Source organism: Somniosus microcephalus, unplaced genomic scaffold (assembly GCF_052327205.1).
Source record: "Somniosus microcephalus isolate GS21.2 unplaced genomic scaffold, FLI_Smic_1.0 unresolved_chr7, whole genome shotgun sequence".
Taxonomy (NCBI): domain Eukaryota; kingdom Metazoa; phylum Chordata; class Chondrichthyes; order Squaliformes; family Somniosidae; genus Somniosus; species Somniosus microcephalus.
Genome location: NW_028225185.1, coordinates 36,978,297 through 36,998,618, shown reverse-complemented (window position 1 = coordinate 36,998,618; position 20,322 = coordinate 36,978,297). Strand labels below are relative to the sequence as shown.

General features: G+C 51.6%; 1 pseudogene; it reads right to left on the bottom strand.

Annotated features, from left to right (window-relative positions):
• Nucleotides 1–494: 494 nt before the first annotated feature.
• LOC147086796 (syncollin pseudogene) lies at nt 495–2,134 on the bottom strand (annotated as a pseudogene).
• Nucleotides 2,135–20,322: the final 18,188 nt, after the last annotated feature.

Here is a 20,322-nt window from a genome sequence, read left to right as displayed (position 1 = left end):
CTCTAGAACACAGCACCAGGGACAGTGTTAATATGAGTCCGGTCCCGATGTCACTCTAAAACAGCCCCAGGGACTGTGTTAATATGGGTCAGGTCCTGATCTCACTCTAGAACACAGCCCCAGGGACAGTGTTAATGCGAGTCTGGTCCCGATCTCACTCTAGAACACAGCCCCGGCTACAGTGTTAATACGAGTTAGGTCCCGATCTCACTCTAGAACACAGCCTCAGGGACAGTGTTAATATGAGTCCGGTCCCGATCTCACTCTAGAACACAGCCTCAGGGACAGTGTTAATACGAGTCCGGTCCCGATCTCACTCTAGAACACAGCCTTAGGCACTTGGGGGCACCTGACAGCCCTGGATCTGAGCTCCAGAAAGGGACAGGAGCGGAGGGGGGGAATTGTGTTGCAAATGGTGAGCAGGAGCAAGTGAGAGCTCCTAACTCGAGCACCGGAACGATCGACGGGGCACAGAATTTACAAGGACACAGAGGCGGAGCAGCAGGCACACTTGGTGTTTTATTCAAAGACTGCAAGTGAGCTTAAAGAGACAGATCCACATCTTTCCAACAAGCCCCGATCGTCCCAAGAGCAGCATCGTGATCAGATCAGCAGAGATAAAGTGGACAGTTTTGAAGGGAGGGCTCCCAGCTTGGAGGCTCCCCTGTCGGAAGCTCGCATCGCAGGATCGGCAAGAGGCGTTAAGGGGGTTCCATCGAAAGCGGTGAGCGGCGTGAGGACTCCGTCCCTTCCCGACAGCCTGGAAACGTGACACGAGATCCGCAGCAACCCCCCAAATACCTCGTTGTTTCGGCCGAGGCCGTTTCGGGGTTGGATGGCGGGCGGCGTGGCGTCAACCCCATCCCGTCGCGGGTTCCCACGGCGATACAGCGGAACGCCGCATTGCGGCTCGGAGGGAATCCCGAGTTCTCCGGGGTAAGGAGCCGCTGGGATCTTCCTCGCTCGATAGTTGAACAGTCGGGGAGTTCATGAAATCAAACCGCTTGGCCGGTTAAACTGGTGAAAATCCATGTAGGTGGGACAAACTTAGCCAGGAGCATAGCCAGGAGAGTCGGAGAGGCCTCAGGCCCCGCCACGCGCCGATGCAACCCGCGCGGTTCAAAAGGGGCAAACGCTAAGTGGCGAGGGACGGGGGTGGTGGAGGGGAGCGGGAAACCGCGTCAGTCGGTCAGTCGCAGGGCTGGGAGTGTTTAGCGGGGGTTGCGGTAGGGAGAGAAGGGGAGTCCCTCTCCAAGTGGGGGCAGGCGGAAGAATCGTAAACCCGTTAACGGAACGAGCGGTGGAAATCTCGCCCCTCCCGCCGGGTACGAGGCGGGGGCCCCGTTTAGTAGATGCGAGGGGGAGAGAGCGGGGTGGACTGGCGATGGCCAGGGACGTTGAGGGAGAGGAGGAGCGTTGGGGGAGAGGAGGACCGTTGGGGGAGAGTTGGAGTGTTGAGGGAGAGGAGGAGCGTTGGGGGAGAGGAGGACCGTTGGGGGAGAGGTGGAGCGTTGGGGGAGAGGAGGACCGTTGGGGGAGAGGAGGACCGTTGGGGGAGAGGAGGACCGTTGGGGGAGAGGTGGAGCGTTGGGGGAGAGGAGGACCGTTGGGGGAGAGGAGGAGCGTTGGGGGAGAGGAGGAGCGTTGGGGGAGAGGAGGAGCGTTGGCCGGGGAGGGTGAGGGCTCAGCGGTTTGTGGTTCATCAGCGGCATGTACAGTAGTAGGAGGTAATGGAGTCATCCCAGTTGCCAAAGAGGCCCTTGCCCACCTCCTCCAGGCGGTACTGGATGCCCGTGCGGAACGTGTGCCGTTTGCCGCGCTTGTTGATCTTGTTCCAGACGGTCAGCTCGCAGCGAGGTCCCACCACCAGGGAGGAGACCCTGTCGTCCCAGAATCGCTCGATCGAGGGCACATCCGCCGGGCTCCTGATGTCGAAGGAGTCTCCTCTGCAGCACTGGTTGTAGAGGACATCGGCGTCCGCGAAGAGGCGGGCACAGACCCTCCCGCCATTCTCGTCCTTCAGGGTGGAGGGCTCCGGGCACATGGCGTAGGCGCCCGCCAGGAGCAGGGTCATCACGAACAGCTGGACTCCGTCCATGCTTCTTTTTCACCAGGGGGGCCGAGCTGGAAGAGGTTTCCAGGAGAGCCGAATGAGACGCTCTCCGAACCGCCTGGGTTATATACCGAGCGCTCGGGCCTTATCTCTCTGCTAGCTTCGTTAATGATCGACCAACCCGGTCATTCCAGGTGGAAAAACTTTCGATTCTGACCTTGCGTTAAGGCGAGGGTCCCGCCCTCCTTCTGGCTGGGAAATGAGCTCCAATGCACAGCAGCCTCGGGTTAATGGACGGCGATAATGCAGAGGTTTCAGGGCCATCGGAACAGCTGCTGATAATACAGAGTTCCCAGCTTGATGGGGACAGTGTAGAGGGAGCTTTACTCTGTATCTAACCCGTGCTGTACCTGCCCTGGGAGTGTTTGATGGGACAGTGTAGAGGGAGCTTTACTCTGAATCTAACCAGTGCTGCACCTACCCTGGGAGTGTTTGATGGGACAGTGTAGAGCGATCTTTACTCTGTATTTAAACCATGCTGTACCTGCCCTGGAAGTGTTTGATGGGACAGTGTGGAGGGAGCTTTACTCTGTATCGAACCCGTGCTGTACCTGCCCTGGGAGTGTTTGATGGGACAGTGTAGAGGGAGCTTTACTCTGTATCTAACCCGTGCTGTACCTCCCCTGGGAGTGTTTAATGGGACAGTGTAGAGGGAGCTTTACTCTGTATCTAACCCGTGCTGTACCTGCCCTGGGAGTGTTTGATGGGGACAGTGTAGAGGGAGCTTTACTCTGTATCTAACCCGTGCTGTACCTGCCCTGGGAGTGTTTGACGGAACAGTGTAGTGGGAGCTTTACTCTGTATCTAACCCGTGCTGTACCTGCCCTGGGAGTGTTTCATGGGGACAGTGTAGAGGGAGCTTTACTCTGTATCTAAACCCGTGCTGTACCTGCCCTGGGAGTGTTTGATGGGACAGTGTAGAGGGAGCTTTACTCTGTATCTAACCCGTGCTGTACCTGCCCTGGGAGTGTTTCATGGGACAGTGTAGAGGGATTTTTACTCTGTATCTAACCCGTGCTGTAGCTGCCCTGGGAGTGTTTGATAGGACAGTGTAGAGGGAGCTTTACTCTGTATCTAACCCCGTGCTGTACCTGCCTGTTAAATCTGTGAGTTATCTAGTTAATTAAGACACAGACTAATTAATAACAATCAAAAACAGGTCTTTACTGGTTGGAGGTAGGGACTACACTGAATACAAGATTACTGCACAGTGCTTATATACCGGTGTGTTCACCCCCGGTATTACGTCTACAGCAGCCTGAGAAAGTAGTACATCTCTTAAGGTGGAACAGGCTTAAGCTCTCTTAAGGTGGAACAGGTTACATACACAACACTCCTCCCTTCTTAGCTTTATAGTCATCCCCCCCATTTAACATAACGTAATAACATATATACATATATAACTTCATGTTTAACGTAACATATCACAGATTCAGTCTCTGCGGAAAACAGTTCACAGATTCAATCTCTGTGGTGTAGTCGGTTCACGTTACACATTCAGTAGTCCTTTCATGGATTTAACAGCTTGAACTTCCGAACTGATTTGGCTCCGTTCGGAGGGACCACGTGTGTGATCTGGTAGAGGTGATAATGGTTCAGATGGGTCATCTTCTGTTTTTACTTTTTCTTTTCTGCTTCTTGGAGACTCTCTGGGCTCCATTGTCAGCTGCCACAGCTGCCAGCTGCATGCGCAGTTCCTCCTTCTCTTCCTCCTTTTTTTGTAGTAGAGCCACCTTCTCCCGATGTTCCGTAGACTTTCGGTGCTCCTCCATGATTTCTGTATGGTGGGAGTCGAAGTTACAAGTTGGGCAGGACAGGACATAGTAATATTCGGAGTCGTCCGACAGGTCAGCGAGAGGGTCGTCTATTTCCTCCATACCCAGCTGGACGTTAGCCAGCTCTTGTTCCAAATCCAGACATCTTTCCTGAAGAGACTTCTTCATGTGTACCTCTGCCTCCAGCTTTTTCTGGGCTTTCAGCAAGTCGTTTACTAGTGACCTCATTTGTGATTTTAATACTTCAACTTCCTTTGGAGATTGATTGATCGGACTATGCAGTCCCTCTACCGGAGCAGCTGTTTCAGCGGTCTGTTGTTCTACATTGACGTGAGTCAGCGTACTTTTGGCATCCAATGGCTGCTCTGTTGCAGTCGTTTCAGTCTGTGTCGTCACATCAGCCATCTCAATGACTTTTGAGAGCTCCGAGCCCTTTTCCTTTGAAGATCGCAGCTCGTGTTCAAGTTTTTCCCATTTCAGAGTCTTGTCCCTCAGCATATGAAGGAGTTGGCTGACCGTTAACTCTTCTGACACCAGATTATGGCACGCACCTTCAGAACCTGAATCAGCTTTGATTCGTTCGGCCTCCTCGCGCAGATGGTTGGTGTGCTCCTGCTCCATTTTCTCCATCAGTTGCTTCTGTTGCCTTTCCAGATTCTCCCACTCTGTAACAAAGAACATTTTTATTTCATTCATCTCTTGCTCAAAACGGCGAATCATTTGTTCTAATTGCTGTTGTAGTTTGAAATGGAGTTGAGTTCGAGCCCAGTGTCCCTCAAAAATGTGCATATCAGTATACTTGACAGACTCAGAATTCTCTGTTAAACTATGTTGTTGTTGCTCAGTGGAATTCTGTGCTGAAACTTTGTCTTTTGCACATGGGTTGGTCTTACCATCATCAGTTCTAGAGTCTGGGCTGATTATCTGCACCGAGTTCTCACTCTTTATGGCTTTTAGCGAATGCCAGTCCATATTTATGTTTCTAAACCACTCCCGGCCTAGTAGTGGTGGACCTCCCTCCGGTAGCACATATAAGCCCATTATTTGACTTCCTTCGCCCTTGTTGGCCACTGCAACCTTTATTGTCCCGATGGGGTACACTCTCTGCCCCGTGTAGGTTGTCAATATAATCTCCGTATCCTGTAGGGGAATATGTTGGAATAACCTTCTGTAATCTTTCTTATTCATGACCGACAATGCCGATCCAGTGTCCAATTCCATTTTTACTTGGACTCCTTCTATCTGAAGAGTAACCCAAATTGTCTGGAGGTCTGCACCCTTACCAACGTTGAGTACCCTTAAGCTAGCCAGTTCAATACTGCTTAAGCCAGCCAGTTCATTACTGCTAGCGTCTGAATCGGACTCCTGTTCGGCCACCTTGTGTACTTTTGCGTATTTTCCTTGCGGTGACTTCTTGTTGCTGGTCTTCTTCCCTGACCTGCATACTCTAGCTATGTGTCCAAGCCTACCACAAGTTCTACATTCTTGGTTTTTAAACCAACACTGGTTCTGATCATGCGTTGTCTTTCCACAACGATAACATTTGCCAGAACTCACACCCAATTTGTGTGCACTGAGCTCCGGTGACCGTAGCTGCATTACTGCCGTGCCTCTCGCTGCGGCTTCGTGTGCTGCTGCCATAGTGACCGCCTTCTCAAGCGTCAGCTCATTCTCCTCGAGCAGTCGCTTTTGTGTATCCTGTTTAAATAAACCACACACAAATTTGTCTCGTAGTGCATCTGTCAGTCCCATTCCAAACTGGCAATATTTCGCTAATTTACGCAATTCCAGCAAATATTCAGCATTGCTTTCATGCTGTAGCTGCCTTTTTTCATAAAATTTAAATCGTTCCGCTAGCATCAGCGGCGTGGGGTTTCGATGATCTTTTAGGACAGTAACAATCTCATAGAACGTCTTATCCGCCGGTTCATCTGGTGATAACAGGTGTTTCAATTGCCCGTATGTCTTCGCACCCATTAAATTTAATAATGTTAGTGCTTTATCAGCCTCACGAATTTTATTGGCCTTACAATAATTTTTAACTCGTTCAACATATATGGCCCAATCTTCGATGTCACTATCAAAGTTGCTAATATTCCCGTGTTTAGGCATTGTAGTACTTTATCAGATTTGCAATTTCTCAGATTTTTTTTTTTTTTACTGCTATCCAAGATGGCGGCTTCCCGCTCTTGCCGTCGTCCTCCGCCCACAAAATGGCGGTTTTCCCGCGCTTGGCGGTCTTCACCCGTCCCCCGACACCATCTCCCTTCAGCCCCCGAGTGCGGCCCTTATCTTCGCCGCGATCGCCCGAGTGCGGCCCTTATCAGCGGATGCGATCGCTGGATCGCGAAGTGGCTCCCGACCGAAGCGGCTCTCGGCCCTTATCTGGAGATGCGATCGCTTTCGCGGCTCTCGGCCCTTATCAGGAGATGCGATCGCTCTGTTGAAACGCCTCCCGCTCGAAGCGGCTCTCGCGCCCTATTCCTCCGGCTCCCCCAGCCCTGTTCGTGCGGCCAACGCGGTCGACTGCCTGTCGCATCGCTGCCCGGCTCAGACAACGGCTTACCCACCACCAAGCTGGAGAAGAAGCTGGCGGTCGCCGATGGAGGCTCCGAGGTCAGGATGTCTTCCAGTGGGGTGGAGAGGGTGGAAACCTCTCTGCAACGTCCTGGCTGTGGACGAAGCTGCCGTGGAGTGACTGCCGCAGGGTCCGAATCAGACTCGTCACCAGTGTTAAATCTGTGAGTTATCTAGTTAATTAAGACACAGACTAATTAATAACAATCAAAAACAGGTCTTTACTGGTTGGAGGTAGGGACTATTCTGAATACAAGATTACTGCACAGTGCTTATATACCGGTGTGTTCACCCCCGGTATTACGTCTACAGCAGCCTGAGAAAGTAGCACATCTCTTAAGGTGGAACAGGCTTAAGCTCTCTTAAGGTGGAACAGGTTACACACACAACACTGCCCTGGGAGTGTTTGATGGGGACAGTGTAGAGGGAGCTTTACTCTGTATCTAACCCGTGCTGTTCCTGCCCTGGGAGTGTTTGATGGGACAGTGCAGAGGGAGCTTTACTCTGTATCTAACCCGTGCTGTACCTGCCCTGGGAGTGTTTGATGGGGACAGTGTAGAGGGAGCTTTACTCTGTATCTAACCTGTGCTGTACCTGCCCTGGGAGTGTTTGATGGGACAGTGTAGAGGGAGCTTTACTCTGTATCTAACCCGTGCTGTACCTCCCCTGGGAGTGTTTAATGGGACAGTGTAGAGGGAGCTTTACTCTGTATCTAAGCCGTGCTGTACCTGCCCTGGGAGTGTTTGATGGGGACAGTGTAGAGGGAGCTTTACTCTGTATCTAACCTGTGCTGTACCTGCCCTGGGAGTGTTTGATGGGGACAGTGTAGAGGGAGCTTTACTCTGTATCTAACCCTGTGCTGTACCTGCCCTGGGAGTGTTTGATGGGACAGTGTAGAGGGAGCTTTACTCTGTATCTAACCCATGCTGTACCTGCCCTGGGAGTGTTTGATGGGGACAGTGTAGAGGGAGCTTTACTCTGTACCTAACCCGTGCTATATCTGTCCTGGGAGTGTTTGACGGGACAGTGTAGTGGGAGCTTTACTCTGTATCTAACCCGTGCTGTACCTGCCCTGGGAGTGTTTCATGGGGACAGTGTGGAGGGAGCTTTACTCTGTATCTAAACCCGTGCTGTACCTGCCCTGGGAGTGTTTGATGGGACAGTGTAGAGGGAGCTCTACTCTGTATCTAACCCCGTGCTGTACCTGCCCTGGGAGTGTTTGATGGGACAGTGTAGAGGCAGTTTTACTCTGTACCTAACCCGTGCTATACCTGTCCTGGGAGTGTTTGACGGGACAGTGTAGAGGGAGCTTTACTCTGTATCTAACCCGTGCTGTACCTGCCCTGGGAGTGTTTCATGGGGACAGTGTAGAGGGAGCTTTACTCTGTATCTAACCCGTGCTGTCCCTGCCCTGGGAGTGTTTGATGGTGTTAAGTCTGTGTGTTATAGTGATAATTACTACACAGACTACAAGAGCAAATTGAACCGGTCTTTACTGGTTGGAGGTCGGGACTATGTTGAATACAATATTACTACACAGTGCTTATATACCGGTGTGGTCACCACCGGTATTACGTATACAGCAGCCAGAGAAAGCAGTACATCTCTTAAGGTGGAACAGGCTTAAGTTCTCTTAAGGTGGAACAGGTTACATACACCACAGATGGGATAATGTAGAGGGAGCTTTACTCTGTATCTAACCCGTGCTGTACCTGCCCTGGGAGTGTTTGATGGGACAGTGTAGAGGGAGCTTTACTCTGTATCTAACCCGTGCTGTACCTGCCCTGGGAGTGTTTGATGGGGACAGTGTAGAGGGAGATTTACTCTGTATCGAACTCGTACTGTACCTGCCCTGGGAATGTTTGATGGGACAGTGTAGAGGAAGCTTTACTCTGTAGCTAACCCGTGCTGTACCTGCCCTGGGAGTGTTTGATGGGGACAGTGTAGAGGGAGCTTTACTCTGTATCTAACCCGTGCTGTACCTGCCCTGGGAGTGTTTGATGGGACAGTGTAGAGGGAGCATTACTCTGTATCTAACCCGTGCTGTACCTGCCCTGGGAGTGTTTGATGGGACAGTGTAGAGGGAGCTTTACTCTGTATCTAACTCGTGCTGTACCTGCCCTGGGAGTGTTTGATGGGAGAGTGTAGAGGGAGCTTTACTCTTTATCTAACCCGTGCTGTACCTGCCCTGGGAGTGTTTGATGGGACAGTGTAGAGGGAGATTTACTCAGTATCTAACTCGTGCTGTACCTGCCCTGGGAGTGTTTGATGGGAGAGTGTAGAGGGAGCTTTACTCTGTATCTCACCAGTGCTGTACCTGCCCTGGGAGTGTTTGATGGAGACAGTGTAGTGGGAGCACTACTCTGTATCTAACCCGTGCTGTACCTGCCCTGGGAGTGTTTGATGGGGACAGTGCAGAGGGAGCTTTACTCTGTATCTAACCCGTGCTGTACCTGCCCTGGGAGTGTTTGATGGGGACAGTGTAGAGGGAGCTTTACTCTGTATCTAACTCGTGCTGTACCTGCCCTGGGAGGGTTTGATGGGAGAGTGTAGAGGGAGCTTTACTCTGTGTCTAACCCGTGCTGTACCTGCCCTGGGAGTGTTTGAGGGGACAGTGTAGAGGGAGATTTACTCAGTATCTAACCCGTGCTGTACCTGCCCTGGGAGTGTTTTATGGGACAGTGTAGAGGGAGCTTTACTCTGTATTTAACCCTGTGCTGTATCTGCCCTGGGAGTGTTTGATGGGACAGTGCAGAGGGAGCTTTACTCTGTATCTATCCCGTGCTGTACCTTTCCTGGGAGTGTTTGATGGGACAGTGTAGAGGGAGCTTTACTCTGTATCTAACCTGTGCTGTACCTGCCCTGGGAGTGTATGATGTGAAAGTGTAGAGGGAGCTTTACTCTGTATCTAACCCCGTGCTGTACCTGCCCTGGGAGTGTATGATGGGGCAGTGTAGAGGGAGCTTTACTCTGTATCTAACCCCGTGCTGTACCTGCCCTGGGAGTGTTTGATGGGGCAGTGTAGAGGGAGCTTTACTCTGTATCTAACCCGTGCAGTACCTGCCCTGTGAGTGTTTGATGGGGCAGTGTCGAGGGAGCTTTACTCTGTATCTAAACCGTGCTGTACCTGCCCTGGGAGTGTTAGATGGGACAGTGAAGATGGAGCTTTACTCTGTATCTAACCCCGTGCTGTACCTGCCCTGGGAGTGTTTGATGGGACAGTGTAGAGGGAGCTTTACTCTGTATCTAACCTGTGATGTACCTGCCCTGGGAGTGTTTGATGGGACAGTGTAGAGGGAGCTTTACTCTGTATCTAACCCTTGCTGTACTTGCCCTGGGCGTGTTTGATGGGACAGTGTAGAGGGAGCTTTACTCTGTATCTAACCCATGCTGCACCTGCCCTGGGAGTGTTTCATGGGACAGTGTAGAGGGATTTTTACTCTGTATCTAACCCGTGCTGTAGCTGCCCTGGGAGTGTTTGATGGGACAGTGTAGAGGAAGCTTTACTCTGTATCTAACCCCGTGCTGTACCTGCCCTGGGAGTGTTTGATGGGGACAGTGTAGAGGGAGCTTTACTCTGTATCTAACCCGTGCTGTTCCTGCCCTGGGAGTATTTGATGGGACAGTGCAGAGGGAGCTTTACTCTGTATCTAACCCGTGCTGTACCAGCCCTGGGAGTGTTTGATGGGGACAGTGTAGAGTGAGCTTTACTCTGTATCTAACCCGTGCTGTACCTGCCCTGGGAGTGTTTGATGGGGACAGTGTAGAGGGAGCTTCACTCTGTATCTAACCCGTGCTGTACCTGCCCTGGGAGTGTTTGATGGGGACAGTGTCGAGGGAGCTTTACTCTGTATCTAACTCGTGCTGTACCTGCCCTGGGAGTGTTTGATGGGACAGTGTAGAGGGAGCTTTACTCTGTATCTAACCCGTGCTGTACCTCCCCTGGGAGTGTTTAATGGGACAGTGTAGAGGGAGCTTTACTCTGTATCTAAGCCGTGCTGTACCTGCCCTGGGAGTGTTTGATGGGGACAGTGTAGAGGGAGCTTTACTCTGTATCTAACCTGTGCTGTACCTGCCCTGGGAGTGTTTGATGGGGACAGTGTAGAGGGAGCTTTACTCTGTATCTAACCCTGTGCTGTACCTGCCCTGGGAGTGTTTGATGGGACAGTGTAGAGGGAGCTTTACTCTGTATCTAACCCATGCTGTACCTGCCCTGGGAGTGTTTGATGGGGACAGTGTAGAGGGAGCTTTACTCTGTACCTAACCCGTGCTATATCTGTCCTGGGAGTGTTTGACGGGACAGTGTAGTGGGAGCTTTACTCTGTATCTAACCCGTGCTGTACCTGCCCTGGGAGTGTTTCATGGGGACAGTGTGGAGGGAGCTTTACTCTGTATCTAAACCCGTGCTGTACCTGCCCTGGGAGTGTTTCATGGGGACAGTGTAGAGGGAGCTTTACTCTGTATCTAACCCGTGCTGTCCCTGCCCTGGGAGTGTTTGATGGTGTTAAGTCTGTGTGTTATAGTGATAATTACTACACAGACTACAAGAGCAAATTGAACCGGTCTTTACTGGTTGGAGGTCGGGACTATGTTGAATACAATATTACTACACAGTGCTTATATACCGGTGTGGTCACCACCGGTATTACGTATACAGCAGCCAGAGAAAGCAGTACATCTCTTAAGGTGGAACAGGCTTAAGTTCTCTTAAGGTGGAACAGGTTACATACACCACAGATGGGATAATGTAGAGGGAGCTTTACTCTGTATCTAACCCGTGCTGTACCTGCCCTGGGAGTGTTTGATGGGACAGTGTAGAGGGAGCTTTACTCTGTATCTAACCCGTGCTGTACCTGCCCTGGGAGTGTTTGATGGGGACAGTGTAGAGGGAGATTTACTCTGTATCGAACTCGTACTGTACCTGCCCTGGGAATGTTTGATGGGACAGTGTAGAGGAAGCTTTACTCTGTAGCTAACCCGTGCTGTACCTGCCCTGGGAGTGTTTGATGGGGACAGTGTAGAGGGAGCTTTACTCTGTATCTAACCCGTGCTGTACCTGCCCTGGGAGTGTTTGATGGGACAGTGTAGAGGGAGCATTACTCTGTATCTAACCCGTGCTGTACCTGCCCTGGGAGTGTTTGATGGGGACAGTGTAGAGGGAGCTTTACTCTGTATCTAACCCGTGCTGTACCTGCCCTGGGAGTGTTTGATGGGACAGTGCAGAGCGATCTTCACTCTTTATTTAAACCATGCTGTACCTGCCCTGGGAGTGTTTGATGGGACAGTGTAGAGGGAGCTTTACTCTGTATCTAACCCGTGCTGTACCTGCCCTGGGAGTGTTTGATGGGACAGTGTAGAGGGAGCTTTACTCTGTATCTAACCCGTGCTGTACCTGCCCTGGGAGTGTTTGATGGGGACAGTGTAGAGGGAGATTTACTCTGTATCGAACTCGTACTGTACCTGCCCTGGGAATGTTTGATGGGACAGTGTAGAGGAAGCTTTACTCTGTAGCTAACCCGTGCTGTACCTGCCCTGGGAGTGTTTGATGGGGACAGTGTAGAGGGAGCTTTACTCTTTATCTAACCCATGCTGTACCTGCCCTGGGAGTGTTTGGATGGGACAGTGTAGAGGGAGCTTTACTCTGTATCTAACACGTGCGTGTTAACTGCCCTGGGGAGTGTTTGATGGGGGGGCAGTGTAGAGGTACTCTGTATCTAACCCGTGCTGTACCTGCCCTGGGAGTGTTTGATGGGACAGTGCAGAGCGATCTTCACTCTTTATTTAAACCATGCTGTACCTGCCCTGGGAGTGTTTGATGGGACAGTGTAGAGGGAGCTTTACTCTGTATCTAACCCGTGCTGTACCTGCCCTGGGAGTGTTTGATGGGACAGTGTAGAGGGAGCTTTACTCTGTATCTAACTCGTGCTGTACCTGCCCTGGGAGTGTTTGATGGGAGAGTGTAGAGGGAGCTTTACTCTTTATCTAACCCGTGCTGTACCTGCCCTGGGAGTGTTTGATGGGACAGTGTAGAGGGAGATTTACTCAGTATCTAACTCGTGCTGTACCTGCCCTGGGAGTGTTTGATGGGAGAGTGTAGAGGGAGCTTTACTCTGTATCTCACCAGTGCTGTACCTGCCCTGGGAGTGTTTGATGGAGACAGTGTAGTGGGAGCACTACTCTGTATCTAACCCGTGCTGTACCTGCCCTGGGAGTGTTTGATGGGGACAGTGCAGAGGGAGCTTTACTCTGTATCTAACCCGTGCTGTACCTGCCCTGGGAGTGTTTGATGGGGACAGTGTAGAGGGAGCTTTACTCTGTATCTAACTCGTGCTGTACCTGCCCTGGGAGGGTTTGATGGGAGAGTGTAGAGGGAGCTTTACTCTGTGTCTAACCCGTGCTGTACCTGCCCTGGGAGTGTTTGAGGGGACAGTGTAGAGGGAGATTTACTCAGTATCTAACCCGTGCTGTACCTGCCCTGGGAGTGTTTTATGGGACAGTGTAGAGGGAGCTTTACTCTGTATCTAACCCTGTGCTGTATCTGCCCTGGGAGTGTTTGATGGGACAGTGTAGAGGGAGCTTTACTCTGTATCTATCCCGTGCTGTACCTTTCCTGGGAGTGTTTGATGGGACAGTGTAGAGGGAGCTTTACTCTATCTAACCTGTGCTGTACCTGCCCTGGGAGTGTATGATGTGAAAGTGTAGAGGGAGCTTTACTCTGTATCTAACCCCGTGCTGTACCTGCCCTGGGAGTGTATGATGGGGCAGTGTAGAGGGAGCTTTACTCTGTATCTAACCCCGTGCTGTACCTGCCCTGGGAGTGTTTGATGGGGCAGTGTAGAGGGAGCTTTACTCTGTATCTAACCCGTGCAGTACCTGCCCTGTGAGTGTTTGATGGGGCAGTGTCGAGGGAGCTTTACTCTGTATCTAAACCGTGCTGTACCTGCCCTGGGAGTGTTAGATGGGACAGTGAAGATGGAGCTTTACTCTGTATCTAACCCCGTGCTGTACCTGCCCTGGGAGTGTTTGATGGGACAGTGTAGAGGGAGCTTTACTCTGTATCTAACCTGTGATGTACCTGCCCTGGGAGTGTTTGATGGGACAGTGTAGAGGGAGCTTTACTCTGTATCTAACCCTTGCTGTACTTGCCCTGGGTGTGTTTGATGGGACAGTGTAGAGGGAGCTTTACTCTGTATCTAACCCATGCTGCACCTGCCCTGGGAGTGTTTCATGGGACAGTGTAGAGGGATTTTTACTCTGTATCTAACCCGTGCTGTAGCTGCCCTGGGAGTGTTTGATGGGACAGTGTAGAGGGAGCTTTACTCTGTATCTAACCCCGTGCTGTACCTGCCCTGGGAGTGTTTGATGGGGACAGTGTAGAGGGAGCTTTACTCTGTATCTAACCCGTGCTGTTCCTGCCCTGGGAGTATTTGATGGGACAGTGCAGAGGGAGCTTTACTCTGTATCTAACCCGTGCTGTACCAGCCCTGGGAGTGTTTGATGGGGACAGTGTAGAGTGAGCTTTACTCTGTATCTAACCCGTGCTGTACCTGCCCTGGGAGTGTTTGATGGGGACAGTGTAGAGGGAGCTTCACTCTGTATCTAACCCGTGCTGTACCTGCCCTGGGAGTGTTTGATGGGGACAGTGTCGAGGGAGCTTTACTCTGTATCTAACTCGTGCTGTACCTGCCCTGGGAGTGTTTGATGGGACAGTGTAGAGGGAGCTTTACTCTGTATCTAACCCGTGCTATACCTGCCCTGGGAGTGTTTGACGGGACAGTGTAGAGGGAGCTTTACTCTGTATCTAACCCGTGCTGTACCTGCCCTGGGAGTGTTTGATGGGACAGTGTAGAGGGACCTTTACTCTCTATCTAACCCGTGCTGCACCTGCCCTGGGAGTGTTTGATGGGACAGTGTAGAGGGAGCTTTACTCTGTATCTAACCCGTGCTGTACCTGCCCTGGGAGTGTTTGATGGGAATGTGTAGAGGGAGCTTTACTCTGTATCTAACCCCGTGCTGTACCTGCCCTGTGAGTGTTTGATGGGACAGTGTAGAGCGATCTTTACTCTGTATTTAAACCATGCTGTACCTGCCCTGGGAGTGTTTGATGGGACAGTGTAGAGGGAGCTTTACTCTGTATCTAACCCGTGCTGTACCTGCCCTGGGAGTGTTTGATGGGGACAGTGTAGAGGGAGCTTTACTCTGTATCTAACCCGTGCTGCACCTGCCCTGGGAGTGTTTGATGGGGACATTGTAGAGGGAGCTTTACCCTGTATCTAATCCGTGCTGTACCTGCCCTGGGAGTGTTTGATGGGACAGTGTAGAGGGAGCTTTGCTCTGTATCTAACCCGTGCTGTACCTGCCCTGGGAGTGTTTGATGGTACAGTGTAGAGGGAGCTTTACTCTGTATCTAACCCGTGCTGTACCTGTCCTGGGAGTGTTTGATGGGACAGTGTAGAGGGAGCTTTACTCTGTATCTAACCTGTGCTGTACCTGCCCTGGGAGTGTCTGATGTGACAGTGTAGAGGGAGCTTTACTCTGTATCTAACCCCGTGCTGTCCCTGCCCTGGAAGTGTTTGATGGGACAGTGTAGAGGGAGCTTTACTCTGTATCTAACCCGTGTGGTACCTACCCTGGGAGTGTTTGATGGGGACAATGTAGAGGGAGCTTTACTCTGTATCTAACCCCGTGCTGTACCTGTCCTGGGAGTGTTTGATTGGACAGTGTAGAGGGAGCTTTACTCTGTATCTAACCCGTGCTGTACCTGCCCTGGGAGTGTTTGATGGGGACAGTGTAGACGGAGCTTTATTCTGTATCTAACCCCGTGCTGTACCTGTCCTGCCAGTGTTTGATGGGACCGTGTAGAGGGAGCTTTACTCTGTATCTAACCCGTGCTGCACCTGCCCCGGGAGTGTTTGATGGGGACAGTGTAGAGGGAGCTTTACTCTGTATCTAACCCGTGCTGTACCTGCCCTGGGAGTGTTTGATGGGACAGTGCAGAGCGATCTTTACTCTTTATTTAAACCATGCTGTACCTGCCCTGGGAGTGTTTGATGTGACAGTGTAGAGGGAGCTTTACTCTGTATCTAACCCGTGCTGTACCTGCCCTGGGAGTGCTTGATGGGGACAGTGTAGAGGGAGCTTTACTCTGTATCTAACTCGTGCTGTACCTGCCCTGGGAGTGTTTGATGGGACAGTGTAGAGGGAGATTTACTCAGTATCTAACTCGTGCTGTACCTGCCCTGGGAGTGATTGATGGGAGAGTGTAGAGGGAGCTTTACTCTGTATCTAACCAGTGCTGTTCCTGCCCTGGGAGTGTTTGATGGAGACAGTGTAGTGGGAGCACTACTCTGTATCTAACCCGTGCTGTACCTGCCCTGGGAGTGTTTGATGGGGACAGTGCAGAGGGAGCTTTACTCTGTGTCTAACCCGTGCTGTACCTGCCCTGGGAGTGTTTTATGGGACAGTGTAGAGGGAGCTTTACTCTGTATCTAACCCTGTGCTGTATCTGCCCTGGGACTGTTTGATGGGACAGTGTAGAGGGAGCTTTACTCTGTATCTATCCCGTGCTGTACCTGTCCTGGGAGTGTTTGATGGGACAGTGTAGAGGGAGCTTTACTCTGTATCTAACCTGTGCTGTACCTGCCCTGGGAGTGTATGATGTGAAAGTGTAGAGGGAGCTTTACTCTGTATCTAACCCCGTGCTGTACCTGCCCTGGGAGTGTATGATGGGGCAGTGTAGAGGGAGCTTTACTCTGTATCTAACCCCGTGCTGTACCTGCCCTGGGAGTGTTTGATGGGGCAGTGTAGAGGGAGCTTTACTCTGTATCTAACCCGTGCAGTACCTGCCCTGGGAGTGTTAGATGGGACAGTGAAGATGGAGCTTTACTCTGTATCTAACCCCGTGCTGTACCTGCCCTGGGAGTGTTTGATGGGACAGTGTAGAGGGAGCTTTACTCTGTATCTAACCTGTGCTGTACCTGCCCTGGGAGTGTTTGATGGGACAGTGTAGAGGGAGCTTTACTCTGTATCTGACCCTTGCTGTACCTGCCCTGGGAGTGTTTGATGGGACAGTGTAGAGGGAGCTTTACTCTGTATCTAACCCGTGCTGCAACTGCCCTGGGAGTGTTTCATGGGACAGTGTAGAGGGATTTTTACTCTGTATCTAACCCGTGCTGTAGCTGCCCTGGGAGTGTTTGATAGGGCAGTGTAGAGGGAGCTTTACTCTGTATCTAACCCCGTGCTGTACCTGCCCTGGGAGTGTTTGATGGGGACAGTGTAGAGGGAGCTTTACTCTGTATCTAACCCGTGCTGTTCCTGCCCTGGGAGTATTTGATGGGACAGTGCAGAGGGAGCTTTACTCTGTATCTAACCCGTGCTGTACCAGCCCTGGGAGTGTTTGATGGGGACAGTGTAGAGTGAGCTTTACTCTGTATCTAACCCGTGCTGTACCTGCCCTGGGAGTGTTTGATGGGGACAGTGTAGAGGGAGCTTCACTCTGTATCTAACCCGTGCTGTACCTGCCCTGGGAGTGTTTGATGGGGACAGTGTCGAGGGAGCTTTACTCTTTATCTAACTCGTGCTGTACCTGCCCTGGGAGTGTTTGATGGGACAGTGTAGAGGGAGCTTTACTCTGTATCTAACCCGTGCTATACCTGCCCTGGGAGTGTTTGACGGGACAGTGTAGAGGGAGCTTTACTCTGTATCTAACCCGTGCTGTACCTGCCCTGGGAGTGTTTGATGGGACAGTGTCGAGGGACCTTTACTCTCTATCTAACCCGTGCTGCACCTGCCCTGGGAGTGTTTGATGGGACAGTGTAGAGGGAGCTTTACTCTGTATCTAACCCGTGCTGTACCTGCCCTGGGAGTGTTTGATGGGAATGTGTAGAGGGAGCTTTACTCTGTATCTAACCCCGTGCTGTACCTGCCCTGTGAGTGTTTGATGGGACAGTGTAGAGCGATCTTTACTCTGTATTTAAACCATGCTGTACCTGCCCTGGGAGTGTTTGATGGGACAGTGTAGAGGGAGCTTTACTCTGTATCTAACCCGTGCTGTACCTGCCCTGGGAGTGTTTGATGGGACAGTGTAGAGGGAGATTTACTCAGTATCTAACTCGTGCTGTACCTGCCCTGGGAGTGATTGATGGGAGAGTGTAGAGGGAGCTTTACTCTGTATCTAACCAGTGCTGTACCTGCCCTGGGAGTGTTTGATGGAGACAGTGTAGTGGGAGCACTACTCTGTATCTAACCCGTGCTGTACCTGCCCTGGGAGTGTTTGATGGGGACAGTGCAGAGGGAGCTTTACTCTGTGTCTAACCCGTGCTGTACCTGCCCTGGGAGTGTTTTATGGGACAGTGTAGAGGGAGCTTTACTCTGTATCTAACCCTGTGCTGTATCTGCCCTGGGAGTGTTTGATGGGACAGTGTAGAGGGAGCTTTACTCTGTATCTATCCCGTGCTGTACCTGTCCTGGGAGTGTTTGATGGGACAGTGTAGAGGGAGCTTTACTCTGTATCTAACCTGTGCTGTACCTGCCCTGGGAGTGTATGATGTGAAAGTGTAGAGGGAGCTTTACTCTGTATCTAACCCCGTGCTGTACCTGCCCTGGGAGTGTATGATGGGGCAGTGTAGAGGGAGCTTTACTCTGTATCTAACCCCGTGCTGTACCTGCCCTGGGAGTGTTTGATGGGGCAGTGTAGAGGGAGCTTTACTCTGTATCTAACCCGTGCAGTACCTGCCCTGTGAGTGTTTGATGGGGCAGTGTCGAGGGAGCTTTACTCTGTATCTAACCCGTGCTGTACCTGCCCTGGGAGTGTTAGATGGGACAGTGAAGATGGAGCTTTACTCTGTATCTAACCCCGTGCTGTACCTGCCCTGGGAGTGTTTGATGGGACAGTGTAGAGGGAGCTTTACTCTGTATCTAACCTGTGCTGTACCTGCCCTGGGAGTGTTTGATGGGACAGTGTAGAGGGAGCTTTACTCTGTATCTGACCCTTGCTGTACCTGCCCTGGGAGTGTTTGATGGGACAGTGTAGAGGGAGCTTTACTCTGTATCTAACCCGTGCTGCAACTGCCCTGGGAGTGTTTCATGGGACAGTGTAGAGGGATTTTTACTCTGTATCTAACCCGTGCTGTAGCTGCCCTGGGAGTGTTTGATAGGGCAGTGTAGAGGGAGATTTACTCTGCATCTAACCCCGTGCTGTACCTGCCCTGGGAGTGTTTGATGGGGACAGTGTAGAGGGAGCTTTACTCTGTATCTAACCCGTGCTGTTCCTGCCCTGGGAGTATTTGATGGGACAGTGCAGAGGGAGCTTTACTCTGTATCTAACCCGTGCTGTACCAGCCCTGGGAGTGTTTGATGGGGACAGTGTAGAGTGAGCTTTACTCTGTATCTAACCCGTGCTGTACCTGCCCTGGGAGTGTTTGATGGGGACAGTGTAGAGGGAGCTTCACTCTGTATCTAACCCGTGCTGTACCTGCCCTGGGAGTGTTTGATGGGGACAGTGTCGAGGGAGCTTTACTCTTTATCTAACTCGTGCTGTACCTGCCCTGGGAGTGTTTGATGGGACAGTGTAGAGGGAGCTTTACTCTGTATCTAACCCGTGCTATACCTGCCCTGGGAGTGTTTGACGGGACAGTGTAGAGGGAGCTTTACTCTGTATCTAACCCGTGCTGTACCTGCCCTGGGAGTGTTTGATGGGACAGTGTCGAGGGACCTTTACTCTCTATCTAACCCGTGCTGCACCTGCCCTGGGAGTGTTTGATGGGACAGTGTAGAGGGAGCTTTACTCTGTATCTAACCCGTGCTGTACCTGCCCTGGGAGTGTTTGATGGGAATGTGTAGAGGGAGCTTTACTCTGTATCTAACCCCGTGCTGTACCTGCCCTGTGAGTGTTTGATGGGACAGTGTAGAGCGATCTTTACTCTGTATTTAAACCATGCTGTACCTGCCCTGGGAGTGTTTGATGGGACAGTGTAGAGGGAGCTTTACTCTGTATCTAACCCGTGCTGTACCTGCCCTGGGAGTGTTTGATGGGGACATTGTAGAGGGAGCTTTACCCTGTATCTAATCCGTGCTGTACCTGCCCTGGGAGTGTTTGATGGGACAGTGTAGAGGGAGCTTTGCTCTGTATCTAAACCCGTGCTGTACCTGCCCTGGGAGTGTTTGATGGGACAGTGTAGAGGGAGCTTTACTCTGTATCTAACCCGTGCTGTACCTGCCCTGGGAGTGTTTGATGGGAGAGTGTAGAGGGAGCTTTGCTCTGTATCTAACCCCGTGCTGTACCTGCCCTGGGAGTGTTTGATGGGACAGTGTAGAGGGAGCTTTACTCTGTATCTAACCCCGTGCTGTATCTGCCCTGGGAGTGTTTGATGGGACAGTGTAGAGGGAGCTTTACTCTGTATCTAACCCGTGCTTTACCTGTCCTGGGAGTGTTTGATGGGACAGTGTAGAGGGAGCTTTACTCTGTATCTAACCTGTGCTGTACCTGCCCTGGGAGTGTTTGATGTGACAGTGTAGAGGGAGCTTTACTCTGTATCTAACCCCGTGCTGTCCCTGCCCTGGAAGTGTTTGATGGGACAGTGTAGAGGGAGCTTTACTCTGTATCTAACCCGTGCGGTACCTACCCTGGGAGTGTTTGATGGGGACAATGTAGAGGGAGCTTTACTCTGTATCTAACCCCGTGCTGTACCTGTCCTGGGAGTGTTTGATTGGACAGTGTAGAGGGAGCTTTACTCTGTATCTAACCCGTGCTGTACCTGCCCTGGGAGTGTTTGATGGGGACAGTGTAGACGGAGCTTTACTCTGTATCTAACCCCGTGCTGTACCTGTCCTGCCAGTGTTTGATGGGACCGTGTAGAG